Here is a 12537-nt window from a genome sequence, read left to right as displayed (position 1 = left end):
CTGACCCGAGCTCTAATTCCGGCTCCTCCGCTTATTAGGGATTGGACCGTGAGTGAAGTAGTTATCCGCTTCTGAATCGCAGCTTCTTTCTCTGTAAAATAGGAACAATGATACGTTACAAGCTTTCCTCACTTCAGCAGCACGTATACTAAAATAGCATACAGGGTTATTCCCTATTTTAGGATCAGGATGTGATTTTAATTTAATTTTTGTTTTATTCTGTTACACAGGCTCAGAGCTTAAGCACTAAATCTTTACACAAGACTTACAGGGGAAATAGCAGCCTTTGCCTCATTTCTGCTCCCCATTTCTGACTTCCCTAAGGAAAATTTCCACTTTTTAAGCAGCTTTATTGAGATATATTCTACATATTGTACAATTTCCCATTTAAAGTGTACGATTCAATAGCTTTTAGTATAGTCACAGAGTTGTACATCCATCACAACCATTAATTTTAGAGTGTTTTTATTAACTCCTCAAAAAAAAAACATCAAAAAACTCATATCACTTAGCCATCAACTCTGGAATGGGTTGCCCCATTCCCAGCCTTAGGCAACCACTAATCTATTTTCTGTCTGTATAGATTTGCCTCTTTTGGACATTTCATAAAACTATAAAAGCAATCATACAGTATATGGTCTTTTGTGACTGGCTTCTTTCATGTAACATAGTGTTCTCAAGATTCGCCCCATATTGTAGCATATATCAGTACTCCATTGTGTGTGTTTTTTCTTTTTCTTAATAATATCCTATTGTATGCATTTACTACATTTTATTTATCCCTTCACTGGTTGGTGAACATTGGGTTGTTTCCACATTTTGGCTATCATGAACAATGCAGGATGAACACTTGTATACAAGTACTTACGTGGACATATGTTTTCATTCCCTTGAGTCTAAACATAGGAGCGGAATTGCTGGGTCACACGGTAACTCTCTGTTTGACCGTTTGAGGAGCTGCCAGACTGTTTTCAAAGCAGCCGCATTGCTTTTACAATCCCACCAGCATGGATGAGGCTTGGGGTTGTCCCTAGAAGGTTGAGCTGAGATAATGCTTATGAAGTATTGAGGATGGTTTCTGGCAAGTACTGGGAAAAACAGAGCAGTTCTCCATTCCTCTTTCCTTATTACCATATCAGTGTCCTGGCCGCCTCCAACTTTCCCTAACACTTAGCCTAAATCCTACACAGTTGCCCTCTCCAATTTATTCCCCATTTATATAGTGACGGTTTCTCCAACCCAACCCACCCATGCACCCCGGGGACATTCTAGGAGCCCCACACAGCCCCCCACTTGCTCATTTTCCTGGCGTGATTGGGAGGACCAGCCCTTGGCTTAACGGTGACTATTGTTTGTATTCCTGGCACTGTGTGGGTCTGCTCTGGCCAGGAGCACTTGGAAGCCCGCATCCAAATCAAGAATCTGCTGATTTCCTGGATTTGCATCTTGGACCGCATGTGTCCTGCCTACCATTCAGTATCTATAGGTAAGGCCCATTGAACAAAGTCTGTCTAAATATAGAATCGCAGCCCTGACTACCTAAGGCGCCTTCAAACACAATAGGAGGCTGTAAAATGCTCTAAGATAAAAGGACATGCAAGATGCAAGAAATCGGTGCAAGGACGAGAACAATGGAATGGGAAATTCATTCCTGACTTTGGACCCCGGTACCGTTAGCTCGATGCCCACTACGGCTCACCCCAAGTCTCTCAGAACGCCTCCTTTGTAGTAATCGGGTTTCTTAGGGTTGAAAGTTATAAAGACCGAATTCAGGATAGCTTCCGCTAAAAGGGGACTTCATTGACTCATTTAATGGAAAGAGAGGTGCATCTTAGATGAGATCACCAGGTCAGCATTCTCCCTCTTGTATGAATATGTATGCCTCTGTCCTGGGCCTTCTCCGGCTGGAGACAGGCTTCTGGGCTAGGTAGGAGAGACGGAGAAGTGGGGGTAGGTGCCCATGCCTCAGGCATTTCTGGGCTTAAATAAATCCAGCTTATTTATCTCAGAGGGCAGGGAAGGAGTTTGCTCCCCTACTGTTTGTATATACAATTCCAGGAGGGGGCCTCGACGAGGCCTACCTTGGGCGGTATGCCTACCTCTTGGCCATTCCCTGTAGACAGACATATGCCAACCCTGAGGCTCCAATAGGGTCACCATCCTGGAGTTGGCAGTGCCAACACCACGGGGAGAGGGAGAGGGGACATTCTCCAAAGGAAAGAGGGAGGCTGGTTCCTCAAGAGAGGAATGTTGAGTAAGCAAACACAACAGGGCTCCCCTACACGCTTGTTCAACCTTCTCATGAAGCCCACAGCCCTCCCAGTGCCCGGCTCACATGACAGTCGCAGTGTCAGTCTTCTCACAGTGACACCGTCCTCTTACTGAACGCCCGGGCCTGCCTAGCACCTCCCCCGGGCTTTCTCTCGCCTCCTGTGTTCGCACCCCCATTTTACAAAGAGCCCAAGTCTCCAAGAGGTCAAGTCACTTGCCCAAGGTCACACGGCTAGATAGCGGCTGAGCCGAGATTCAAGCGCTAAAGCAACATCGCACGCTCTTTGCCTTGTTCCTTCTCCTTCGTGGAAAGCCCGCGGCCAGCTGGCATCCCTGCTCTCTGCCTGCACAGGTGTCTTCTCTCCGCTTCCTGACAATGACTGGAGGCTTCTGAAGCAGGCTCGCTGCCTCCCTCTGTTCCCCACCATCCTCGGGCAGCCTGGCTCCCACCCGAGGAGGCCGGGACATTCATGACAACACTAACAAGCTCTGGTGCCTGTCACTCAGTCACAGCCCCCGAGTCAGCTTTGAAGGCAGCAGAGGGGCTGTCTCCTGCCGAACAGGAGGGGTGGGGCTGCGGCGGGTTAGGCAGAGCCTGGGAGCAGCGGAGGCCGCCCTCCGGCAGAGGCGTCCCATCCTGAGTGTCTGCGGCAACTGGTAACCATCTCCTCAGGCTCGAGGCTGACGAAATGACAGCCTGGGAGTCAGAGACTGCAGTTTCTATTTCCAGGTTTCAACAGGCAATGTAGCACGTGGGTTCTGAGCGGGGCTGCTCGGGTTTGAATCCTCACTCTCCCGCTGACGCTCTCTATGAGCTTGGGGAAGTTACTTAGCTCTCTCTGTGCCTCAGTTTCCTCGTCTAGATGTTGTCGCAGGGAATAGTAGGATAACACAGTGCTCCGCGAATGCCTGCCAGTGTCCCGTGACCCCTCGAGGGGACAAGGAAGAGGAGGGGTGACAACCTCTTAGGCTCCAGGGGAGAATGACTAGGCCTAGTTCGCCCCCAGGGGCAGCTGTGACATATTAGCTAGCACCCCAGCTCTGGCTCCAAGATGTCCTGTGACCCTGGACCGTTCACTTCACCCCGAAGAGCTGCAGTTTTCTTATCTGCAGAGCAAAGGGAGTAACCCGCGCTCTGTGTGGGTTATAGCGGCGGCAGTATCCTGGGCACTCTAACGGCTGGTTAGCATTCACAAGGATGCCCCGGTAGCAATGCCAGGAGAGTAGAAGCAGGGAAGGTAAGTAGGACTTTGGGGCCTTAAGGAGGTGGGAAAGCTATGACCAGGCTCTGGCATAGGGTCTGTGGGAGCTACATCTTTGTCACTATCATCATCATCATCATCATCATCACCTTGGTTCTAGATGCCTGGCAATCATCATCATCATCATCATCATCATCAAAACCTTGGTACTAGATGCCTGGCTGCATACAGCAATGGGTAGGACTATGATGTGAACCCTGCACTAGCCTATGAATAAATTATTCTCTACACCAATGGTTCTCAACGGGCGATGACTCTTCTCCACCCCCGACCCCCCCCCAAGGAACATTTAGTAATGTCTACAGACGTCTGGTGGTCACACCTGGGAGATTGTCGCAACTAGTGAGTAAAGGCCAGGGATGCTGCTGAGCATCCTACGATGCATAGGACAGGCCCCCAACAAAGAGTTATCTGGCGCAGCATGTCAATAGTGCCAAGGCTCTGAGACCCCGCTCAATAGCTACATCCTTGATATTGAACGGGTGACTCAGATCCTGCAACACCTGGGCGCTTGTTTCTCAGGCCTGCCGAATAAGCATCTGTCCGCCTAGTGAGGTTTGAAAAACACGATCTTAAAAAATGCACAGAGGACCTAATCAGCAAAGTACACTACGAACCAGAGGGGCCAAATGCAGGGCACCTGAGGCCGGGAAGAACAGAAGACAGACTGACAGAGGATCGTGGACGGATGAATGGATTGGTGGAATGAAGATATTTTTGCCGATCATCTAGCACGTGCCAGGCGCCATGCTGGATTCTTTGCACAGGTATCTCATTGATCTCCAAGACAACCCTAGGTGGTAGGTTACTGCTAGAGTGACCAGGCCAAACCATGGCCTCCCTATTATATTTCTTGAAGCTATCCAGAATTTGTCTACTATTGTCTAAAGCAGGTTATATAAAGGCTGTCATTTCACACTGATGCTTGCATGTAAAACCTTATTTACAGTTAGCATTTAATGTTAACATCCAGCGTCTCAGAAGCAGAGGCACATGATCTTTATATGTGCAAAGATGCAATTTTACCCTTTGTTCTCCCTTAAAAGATCAATACACATCTTGTTTTACCTTCCACAAATGTATGAATTCTCTATCTTCTGCATTTGTTTCCTTTTATTAAGAGAATAGATCTGAGGTTAACAATATAATTGGGTGACATTGACTCTTTATGGTCCAAAAGCTCAATAATGCATCACGGTGATATAATACAATAATACTGATCATCTATTAAACACCTACTATTTGCAACATGTTTAGATCGGTGCCTCTAATCGACCACACCTCATTCCCATTGTTCAAAAGAAGAAACGAAGACACACTTGGGCATGGCACTAAAGTGATAGGACCAGGAATGGCCATGAGACCCGCCTGGCTCCAGACCCCAAGTCTCTGCCCGCCCCACACTGCCTCCTAGTCAGAGTGGCCCTTGGTTTGCCCTGGGATGCCAGCTGGCTCTAGGGCCAGCACTCAAAGTTCTCACGTTGCTTGACTGCCCTCATCCCATCCCTGAGGCCTGTTTTTTCCCAGGTCTCCTCCTGCCCTCCTCCTCCCTCGTGCCCTCCGCCTCCCCCATCAGCAGAGCCCACCTTCCTGCTAACCTCAAGTTAGCCCTGGGTTCAGAAGTTATGGCACAAGATCCTCAGTACAAAGCTGGATGGCTGTTGACCTGAATCAGGGCTGAGCAGACTTCCCCTATAAAGGATAACGTAATGAATATTCTAGGCCCGCGGTTCTCAACCTGTGGGTTGCGACCCCTTTGGCGGTCGAACGATCCTTTCACAGGGGTCGCCTAAGACATATTTACATTACGATTCATAACAGGAGCAACATGACAGTTATGAAGTAGCAACGAAAATAATTTTATGGTTGGGTCACAACATGAGGAACTGTATTTAAAGGGCCAGAAGGTTGAGAACCACTGTTCTAGGTTCTCCAAGATACATGGTTCTTATCGCATTTATTCAGCGTTGCTATCACAGCACCAAAGTAGTCACAGTCAATATGAAAACAAATGGACATGGCTGTGTTTCAATAAAGCTTTATTGACAACAACAGCAGCAACAACAACAAGGGGGCAAGCCAGATTTGGCCCGCAGGCTGTAATGTGCCAACCCCTGCCTTTGTGATCTCTAGGGTTTCTTTACACCCTGGTACTGAAACTGTGGCTTCTGCGTGAGAGAAAGTCCCCGACTAGTTGCGAAATGGTGGTCTCAGCCACAGCCAGCCCACCAACAGGTTTGGTTCAACCCACACAGAGTGTTTCTCCTTTAATACAGTTTAAACACATCTGAGAACAGACCGAGTATAATGAGCCTGAATGAACCATCGCTCAGCTTCCGCCACCGCCCCCACTTCGCCAATCCCACATCACCTCTTCCCCCCATACATGTTTTTCTGAAGTATTTTAACGCAAACCCAGACATCTCATTATTTCCCCCCTAAGTACATCAACACACCTCTCTAGCAAATAAGCACTTTAAAAAAACACATAACCACACAAACATTGTTATCACCCTAACAAAATGAAGGATAATTTCTCATTAGCATCTGGTACCTGGTGCCTATTTAAATTTTCCTAATTGCCTCAAAAAATGTCTTTTTACAGGTGGTTTATTTGAATCAAAATGCAAGTAAGGTCTACACATTGTATTTGCAAAGAGCTTTTAAATTTTTGAATTGGTTGTCAACATGTGAAAATTTGGATTTCACATAAGCATCAGGTTTTCAAGTTCTCTTGGAAAAAAAAAGAAGTATTTGCCACTTGGCAGCCTCATCCCCATGGCGACGGCAGCACGGAGCAGGCAGCGGCACGCCAGGGTTGAGGACCTGTGCTTCCTGGGAAGGCCCCCACTGCACCCCATGTTGTCAGTCCTGCAGTAGGATCCCCGCAGGCATTAGAATTTGTGGTGCCTGCTCTGAACAGCCTACCTCTCCCACCTCACACAGGAAGTCACCTGAGCGCTTCCTGGCCCACCTTTCCCTCCCCTCCTCCCCCCAAACTGTCTCTTTATCTTTTTTTAATTAATATTTTTAAAAATTGATTTCAGAGAGGAAGGGAGAGGGAGAGAGAGAGAAACATCAATGATGAGAGAGAATCATGGATCAGCTGTTTCCTGCACACCCCACACTGGGGATCGAGCCCACAACCCAGGCATCTGCCCTGATCTGGAATCAAATCATGACCTCCTGGTTCATAGGTTGATGCTCAACCATTGAGCCACACCAGCTGGGCTCTTTATCATTCTTTTTCTTCCTTCAAAGCAAATCTTCAACATCTACCCAATTCCAGGAGTAATGGTGCAGTGTGGGGTGGAACAGAGAGGAGGGGTTTCCCAGAATAATTGGGCAGCCCTGTAGCCCCTGGGGCGGCAGTTCCCAGGGCACTAGGGAATCCCCCTCACCCCTGAACTACACCCGCACCAGCTCACTTTGAGCCTGATGCTCACAGAGCTCAGAACTCATTCCCCCACTAGAGAGCAAACTTGCCTTTAATTCACTGTGTGATGTTGAAGAAACCACTCACCCTTTCTGGGCCTCAGTTGCCCCTTCTACACAAGGTGGGGGTTAGGGAGTTGGGTAAAAGAAGGTCAAGTTGAGTTCCTGGGTAAGACAGCAATAATTTTTAAAAATATTTTTTTCATTGATTTTTAGAGTGAAAAGAAGGGAGACAGACAGAGAGATAGAAACATCAATGAGAGAGGAACATCATTGATTGGCCCCTACTGGGGATGAGCCCACAACCTGAGCTTGTACCCTGACTGAGAATTGAACCGGCGACCTCTGGGTTACTGGGTTGACGCTCAACCACTGAGCAACACCGGCCAGGCGACATGAATAATTTAGAGCCAACAATCTAGTGATCCTGTGATTCTATTGGTCATACATGGCCTCTCCACCCCCATCACCTGGATGGCCAAGGGGAAGGGGAGGGGACAGGTGCCACCCAGGGGCTGAGCAAGAAGAGGAAACAGTCCACACCCCTACTTTCCCTCTCCATCTTCTCAGGAAAGTGATGGTGATCTTCAGGCTGTGGGTGCATGCTGGCTCTGGATTCCCTTTCCCTCTGGGTACTGAGCAGCTGTGACCCTCCATGCCTCCAAGTGGCATATAGAGGAGATCCGCCAAGGCAGGAGGGGTCCTGAGCAATGCTAAGGCTGCCTCTGAGCCTGTGTGCATAGGTGGGGGTGAGGGGTTCCTGTAGGGCAGCGGTGGGATGGCAGTGGTGGGCTCAGGGTCTGAAAAACAGGATTTGGGCAACAGCCCACCCTGGGTACTCAGTCATGCAGAGGAGTCCAGCGAAGGGAAACCAGGTGGCAGTCCCACCCCAGTGGAGGAGTCAAACACGTAAACAAGCAATTATGATACAACTAGAGGTCCGGTGCATGAATTCGTGCACCAGTGTGGTCCCTCGACCTGGCCTGCAGGATCGAGCCAAAACTGGTTCTCCAACAGCCCCCTGAGGGGTCCCGGATTGTGAGAGGGCACAGGCCAGGCCAAGGGACCCCACTGGTGCATGATCAGGGCCATGGAGGGACGCAGGAGGTTGGCCAGCCAGGGAGGGACTGTGGAAGGGCTCCAGGGCATGTCCTGCTCGACTCACTCAGTCCTGATTGGCCGGACCCTGGCAGCAAGCTAACCTACTGGTTGGAGCATCTGCCCCCTGCTGGTCAGTGCATGTCATAGTGAGCAGTTGAGTGGCCTTAGCATATCATTAGCATATTACACTTTGATTGGTTGGCTGGATGACCAGACGACTGGACACTTAGCATATTAGGCTTTTTATATAGGATGTGATAAATGCTAGAATAGAAGCCTGCGCCTGGCACATGGGAGCACAGAGGAAATAGTCTATTTGTTTATATATGCCTCTACCTTGTTCCAAAAATGGTTTGAAGAGGCCAGCAAAGTGGAAAACAAAGTGGAAATTAAGTAAACGAGTACCATAAAGTAGGGAGGACAAGGGTAAAGTTAGTACTCAAAATATCCACACTCTTCCAAGAACTGAGCCACAGACTGGACTCTGAGCTTCCCAGCAGCCAATGCAAAAGGAGGAACGCTCCAAGTTATACAGCTCACAGGGCTCCTTAACATAAGGCACAGGAGGAACTCGGGAAACGCACAGCCTTCTGATGCCGGGACCTGACAATTTTCCTCTCCGGGCAGTTCTCAAGAAGAGGTCCTGAAGCTCGGTGAGGCATAGAGGGGAGCTCTCTATACCACATCTGTAACTTTTCTGTAAATCTAAAGTATTCCAAAGTTAAAGGTTTATTTTTAGAAAAACTTTAAAGTCCACAGGTGGAGCCCAACGGACTTTAACACTGCAGGCTAGACACGGGCTGGTGCTATTTCTGTTTGTAACTCCAGGGGGCGCCACTCACATCTACACATTACCTGACACATAGGTTCTCTAAATGCCTGCTGAGCCCCGCCCCTGAGGCTCAGTGGATTGAGCACAGTCCCATGCATCGGTTCGATTCCCATTCAGGGACATATGCCCAGGTTTCAGGTTAGGAGGGGGCCTGCAGGAGGTAGCCAATCGATGTTTCTCTCACATCAATGTTTCTGACTCTCCCTTTCCCTTTGTTTCTCTCCCTTTCCCTTCCTCTCAGGCTAGAAGTGCTTGTCTATAATGTGTAAAGGATGTGGACCCTGAAATGAGGGAGTATCCAACAGACAACCCAAGATGTTTTAGGGGCATTTTAAGGTATGCCAACCGACAGGTGTCAACAACTTGACATTTTTGTCTATGTTTACTGGTTCCTGTCAATGTCATGTACCTGGACAGTGACAAAGTCGCAGACCAGAATTTGGAGCAGCACACGACAAGATCTGGGAGAAACACCGATGGGAATAAGCCTGTGGACTTTAACTGGCTCTTTTATTGTCTTTTTCAAAACTCTTAACTTTCAAGTGACCCAATAATTATTTTTCAGTTAAGAATCCGACTGCTCATGGACAGAACATTATCCAGGACATCTGACTTTAAGACTACAAGGAAAATAAGACAATGGGGAGGTAATTATGGAAAGCACGGGAATGATATTATGCCTAATTTTGTAACGTACTGACTGCCTAATTTTAGTCACTCAAAATCTTGTTACATTCAGAATCTCCAGTTAATATCTAGACCAATTCAACAAACTACAGTCTACCTCTGCAACTGTGCCTCACAATAAATGACAGGATTCTTAATCAGGAAATGATTCTTAGAATGAAAATGCAATCATTTTATTACAATGCTATAATGGACTGTTTAGCTATATCTTTATAATATAAATAAATCTACTTGAGATTTCCAGCCTTCCCTCCCCTCCCCCCCCCCAAAAAAAATAATGTCCCTGGGTAATGGGATGAATGAGCAAAGGTCTCAATCAAACTAATGACAAAGAGTAAGCTTCCCAGAAGTAGCCAGCTCTGCCTGCAGAGACCAGGGAAGTCTTCCCAGAGGAGGTGACTTTGAACTGAGTCCTCAAGGATCAGTGGGAGGTTGCCAGTCTGACAACAGAGAGTGAGCAAAAGGATTTCCAGGCAGATGGAAAGGCAGAAGCCAGTGCATCAGATACCTTCTATTTGCCCTTCAAACGCTCTCTCTCTATCCTGCTGTGGGTCTCTAGCGGTACTGAGTTAGGCCCAGGGGATGCTGAAGATGTCAGTGCACATTCCCTGTCTCAGCCAGGATGAACTTCCTGCCTGAACCTCACCTGGGATCCTCACATGCAGAGAGCGATCATCTGTCTCCAGGTCTCTTCTGTTAAGGGCACTAATCCCATCATAAGGGCCCCACCCTCATGACCTAATACCTCTCAAAGACCCCACCTCCTAACACCCCCACACTGGGGATTAGGGCTTCAACCTATGAATGGGGAGGGGGGCGCACACACATTCAGTTTATAGGATTGCCTTATCAACAGACCCCCATTCAACCTGCTCACCCCTGCTCTTAGTTTTATGCCAGCCTCAAGCCAAAAATCCTATCCTGACTCACTGGGAGGTCAGAGGTGAGAGGGACACAGCTGTCTGCCTACATTCCCATCACAGGTCCAAATAGGTCATTCCTTCTGTCAGGCATTTTCCCGGAAAGGGCTGGAATGCTTGCACAACACAGGAAAGTCAGTACAGGGTCAGTCACGAAGCCGGAGCCTGTGGTCTCAGGGAAACTGCTCAGAAACACTAGCGCTTCCGCTACTCTGCCCGGCATTTTCCCGGAAAGGGCTGGAATGCTTGCACAACACAGGAAAGTCAGTACAGGGTCAGTCACGAAGCCGGAGCCTGTGGTCTCAGGGAAACTGCTCAGAAACACTAGCGCTTCCGCTCCTCTGCCCGGCATTTTCCCGGAAAGGGCTGGAATGCTTGCACAAGAAAGAGTCAGAGGCCAGGACAATACTGCTCAGACTTTGCCGCACATCAGAATTCAGGAGGCTGTTGACAACACAGACACGGACGGTTAACACGCGTCCCTGGTGGCTCTGAGGCGCACCAGAGTTCCAGCCCACTGGACCAGCGACATGTGATGAGATAAAAGAAAGCACTTCTCTATTTTGTGGGTATTTATTATCGTCATGACTACAGGGCAGGGCAAAGTAGGTTTACAGTTGTGAGCACCTGCAACACAGAGTTTATTCTTATTTATTAATTATTGCATTTTTTCCCCCATACAAACCACTGTAAACCTACTTTTGCCCCACCCTGTATCATCCAATTATTGAAGAATTGTAGTTTACACTGTTTATAACAGCCAAGTAACTGAGTGATAATAAGTATCACAATGATAATATCACAGGACTTGTACTTACCATGTGCCAGGTTCATCACATGCATGAAAACACATCTTCACATAAACAAACTGTGGTGCACACACACAGTGGAATAGTATTCAGCCTTAATAGTATTCTGCATGTTGACACATGCTATAGCATGGATGAACTCTGATGACGTTATGCTAAGTGAAACAAGCCGGTCCCAAAAGGACAACTATTGTATGATTTCATGTACGTGAGTAGTCAATTTCAGAGAGACAGGAAGTAGAATGTGGTTGCCAGGAGCTGGAGGGAGGGAGGAGTGGTGGAGGAAGAGTGTTTAATGGGTGTGGAGTTTCAGTTTGGGAAGGTGAAAAAGTTCTGGAGATGGATGGTGGTAGCGGTTGCACAACAATGTGAACGGACTTAATGCTGCTGAGCTGCACACATAAAGGAGTTAAAATGATCAGTTTTATGTGATGCGTATTTTAGCACAATAAAAAGAAGGCACACACGTACAACAAAGCCAGGCGATGGGAACACCCGTGAATGTCGGAGTCAGGCAGGTCTGGACGTGAATCCAGCGGATCGAGTGATCTGTGGCAAAAACGGCCTGGCCTCTCTGAGCTCCCAAACTCTCTTCCTTAGTGTGTGTGTGTGGGGTGGGGAGAACTAACCTCTCTGGGTGTTTATCATGGCAGTCATGTTGCAGGCAGCTTCTCCAGTCACTGTCTCACAGCCCTCAGAGGCGGGTGGGTATTGGAAACTTCATTTTGCTTTCAAGGAAGTTGAGACTCAGAGAGGTTGTGTGATGTGTCCAAAGTCACACAGCGGGGGTGAAAGTGGTAGGGCTCCAAATAGAAATACGAGTCTCACACTGGGCACTGTGGTCCTCCAGATACCCCTGGAAGCACCTGCAGAATCTCACCTTGAATTTGAAGGGTGCAGACCCAGCTGCCTGATTTAGGGCCTCGTCTTCAGGTGCTGGTGTAAAATGTATTGTTTTTGAAGCCATTACCCAGCAACCCAGTTTATGGGGCTCCTTTATATTTACAAGTCCTATGAATGTGCAATTGAAACAGACCCAAAAATGTGTCTCTAGAAACTTACGTGCTTGGAAATCAAAGCACAACGGTGAAGGGAGAAGTTGTTCTGAAAGCTGAAGTCTAAATTATGGGAATCAAGAAGAAATCCCAGTTTGGGGAGTAAAGTTCAAAATGCACAAAGAACTGGACGAGATAACAGGTATCACTGCTAAGAGAAAGGAA

This window comes from Myotis davidii, unplaced genomic scaffold (assembly GCF_000327345.1).
Source record: "Myotis davidii unplaced genomic scaffold, ASM32734v1 scaffold327, whole genome shotgun sequence".
Lineage (NCBI taxonomy): Eukaryota > Metazoa > Chordata > Mammalia > Chiroptera > Vespertilionidae > Myotis > Myotis davidii.
This window is presented reverse-complemented; position numbering follows the sequence as displayed.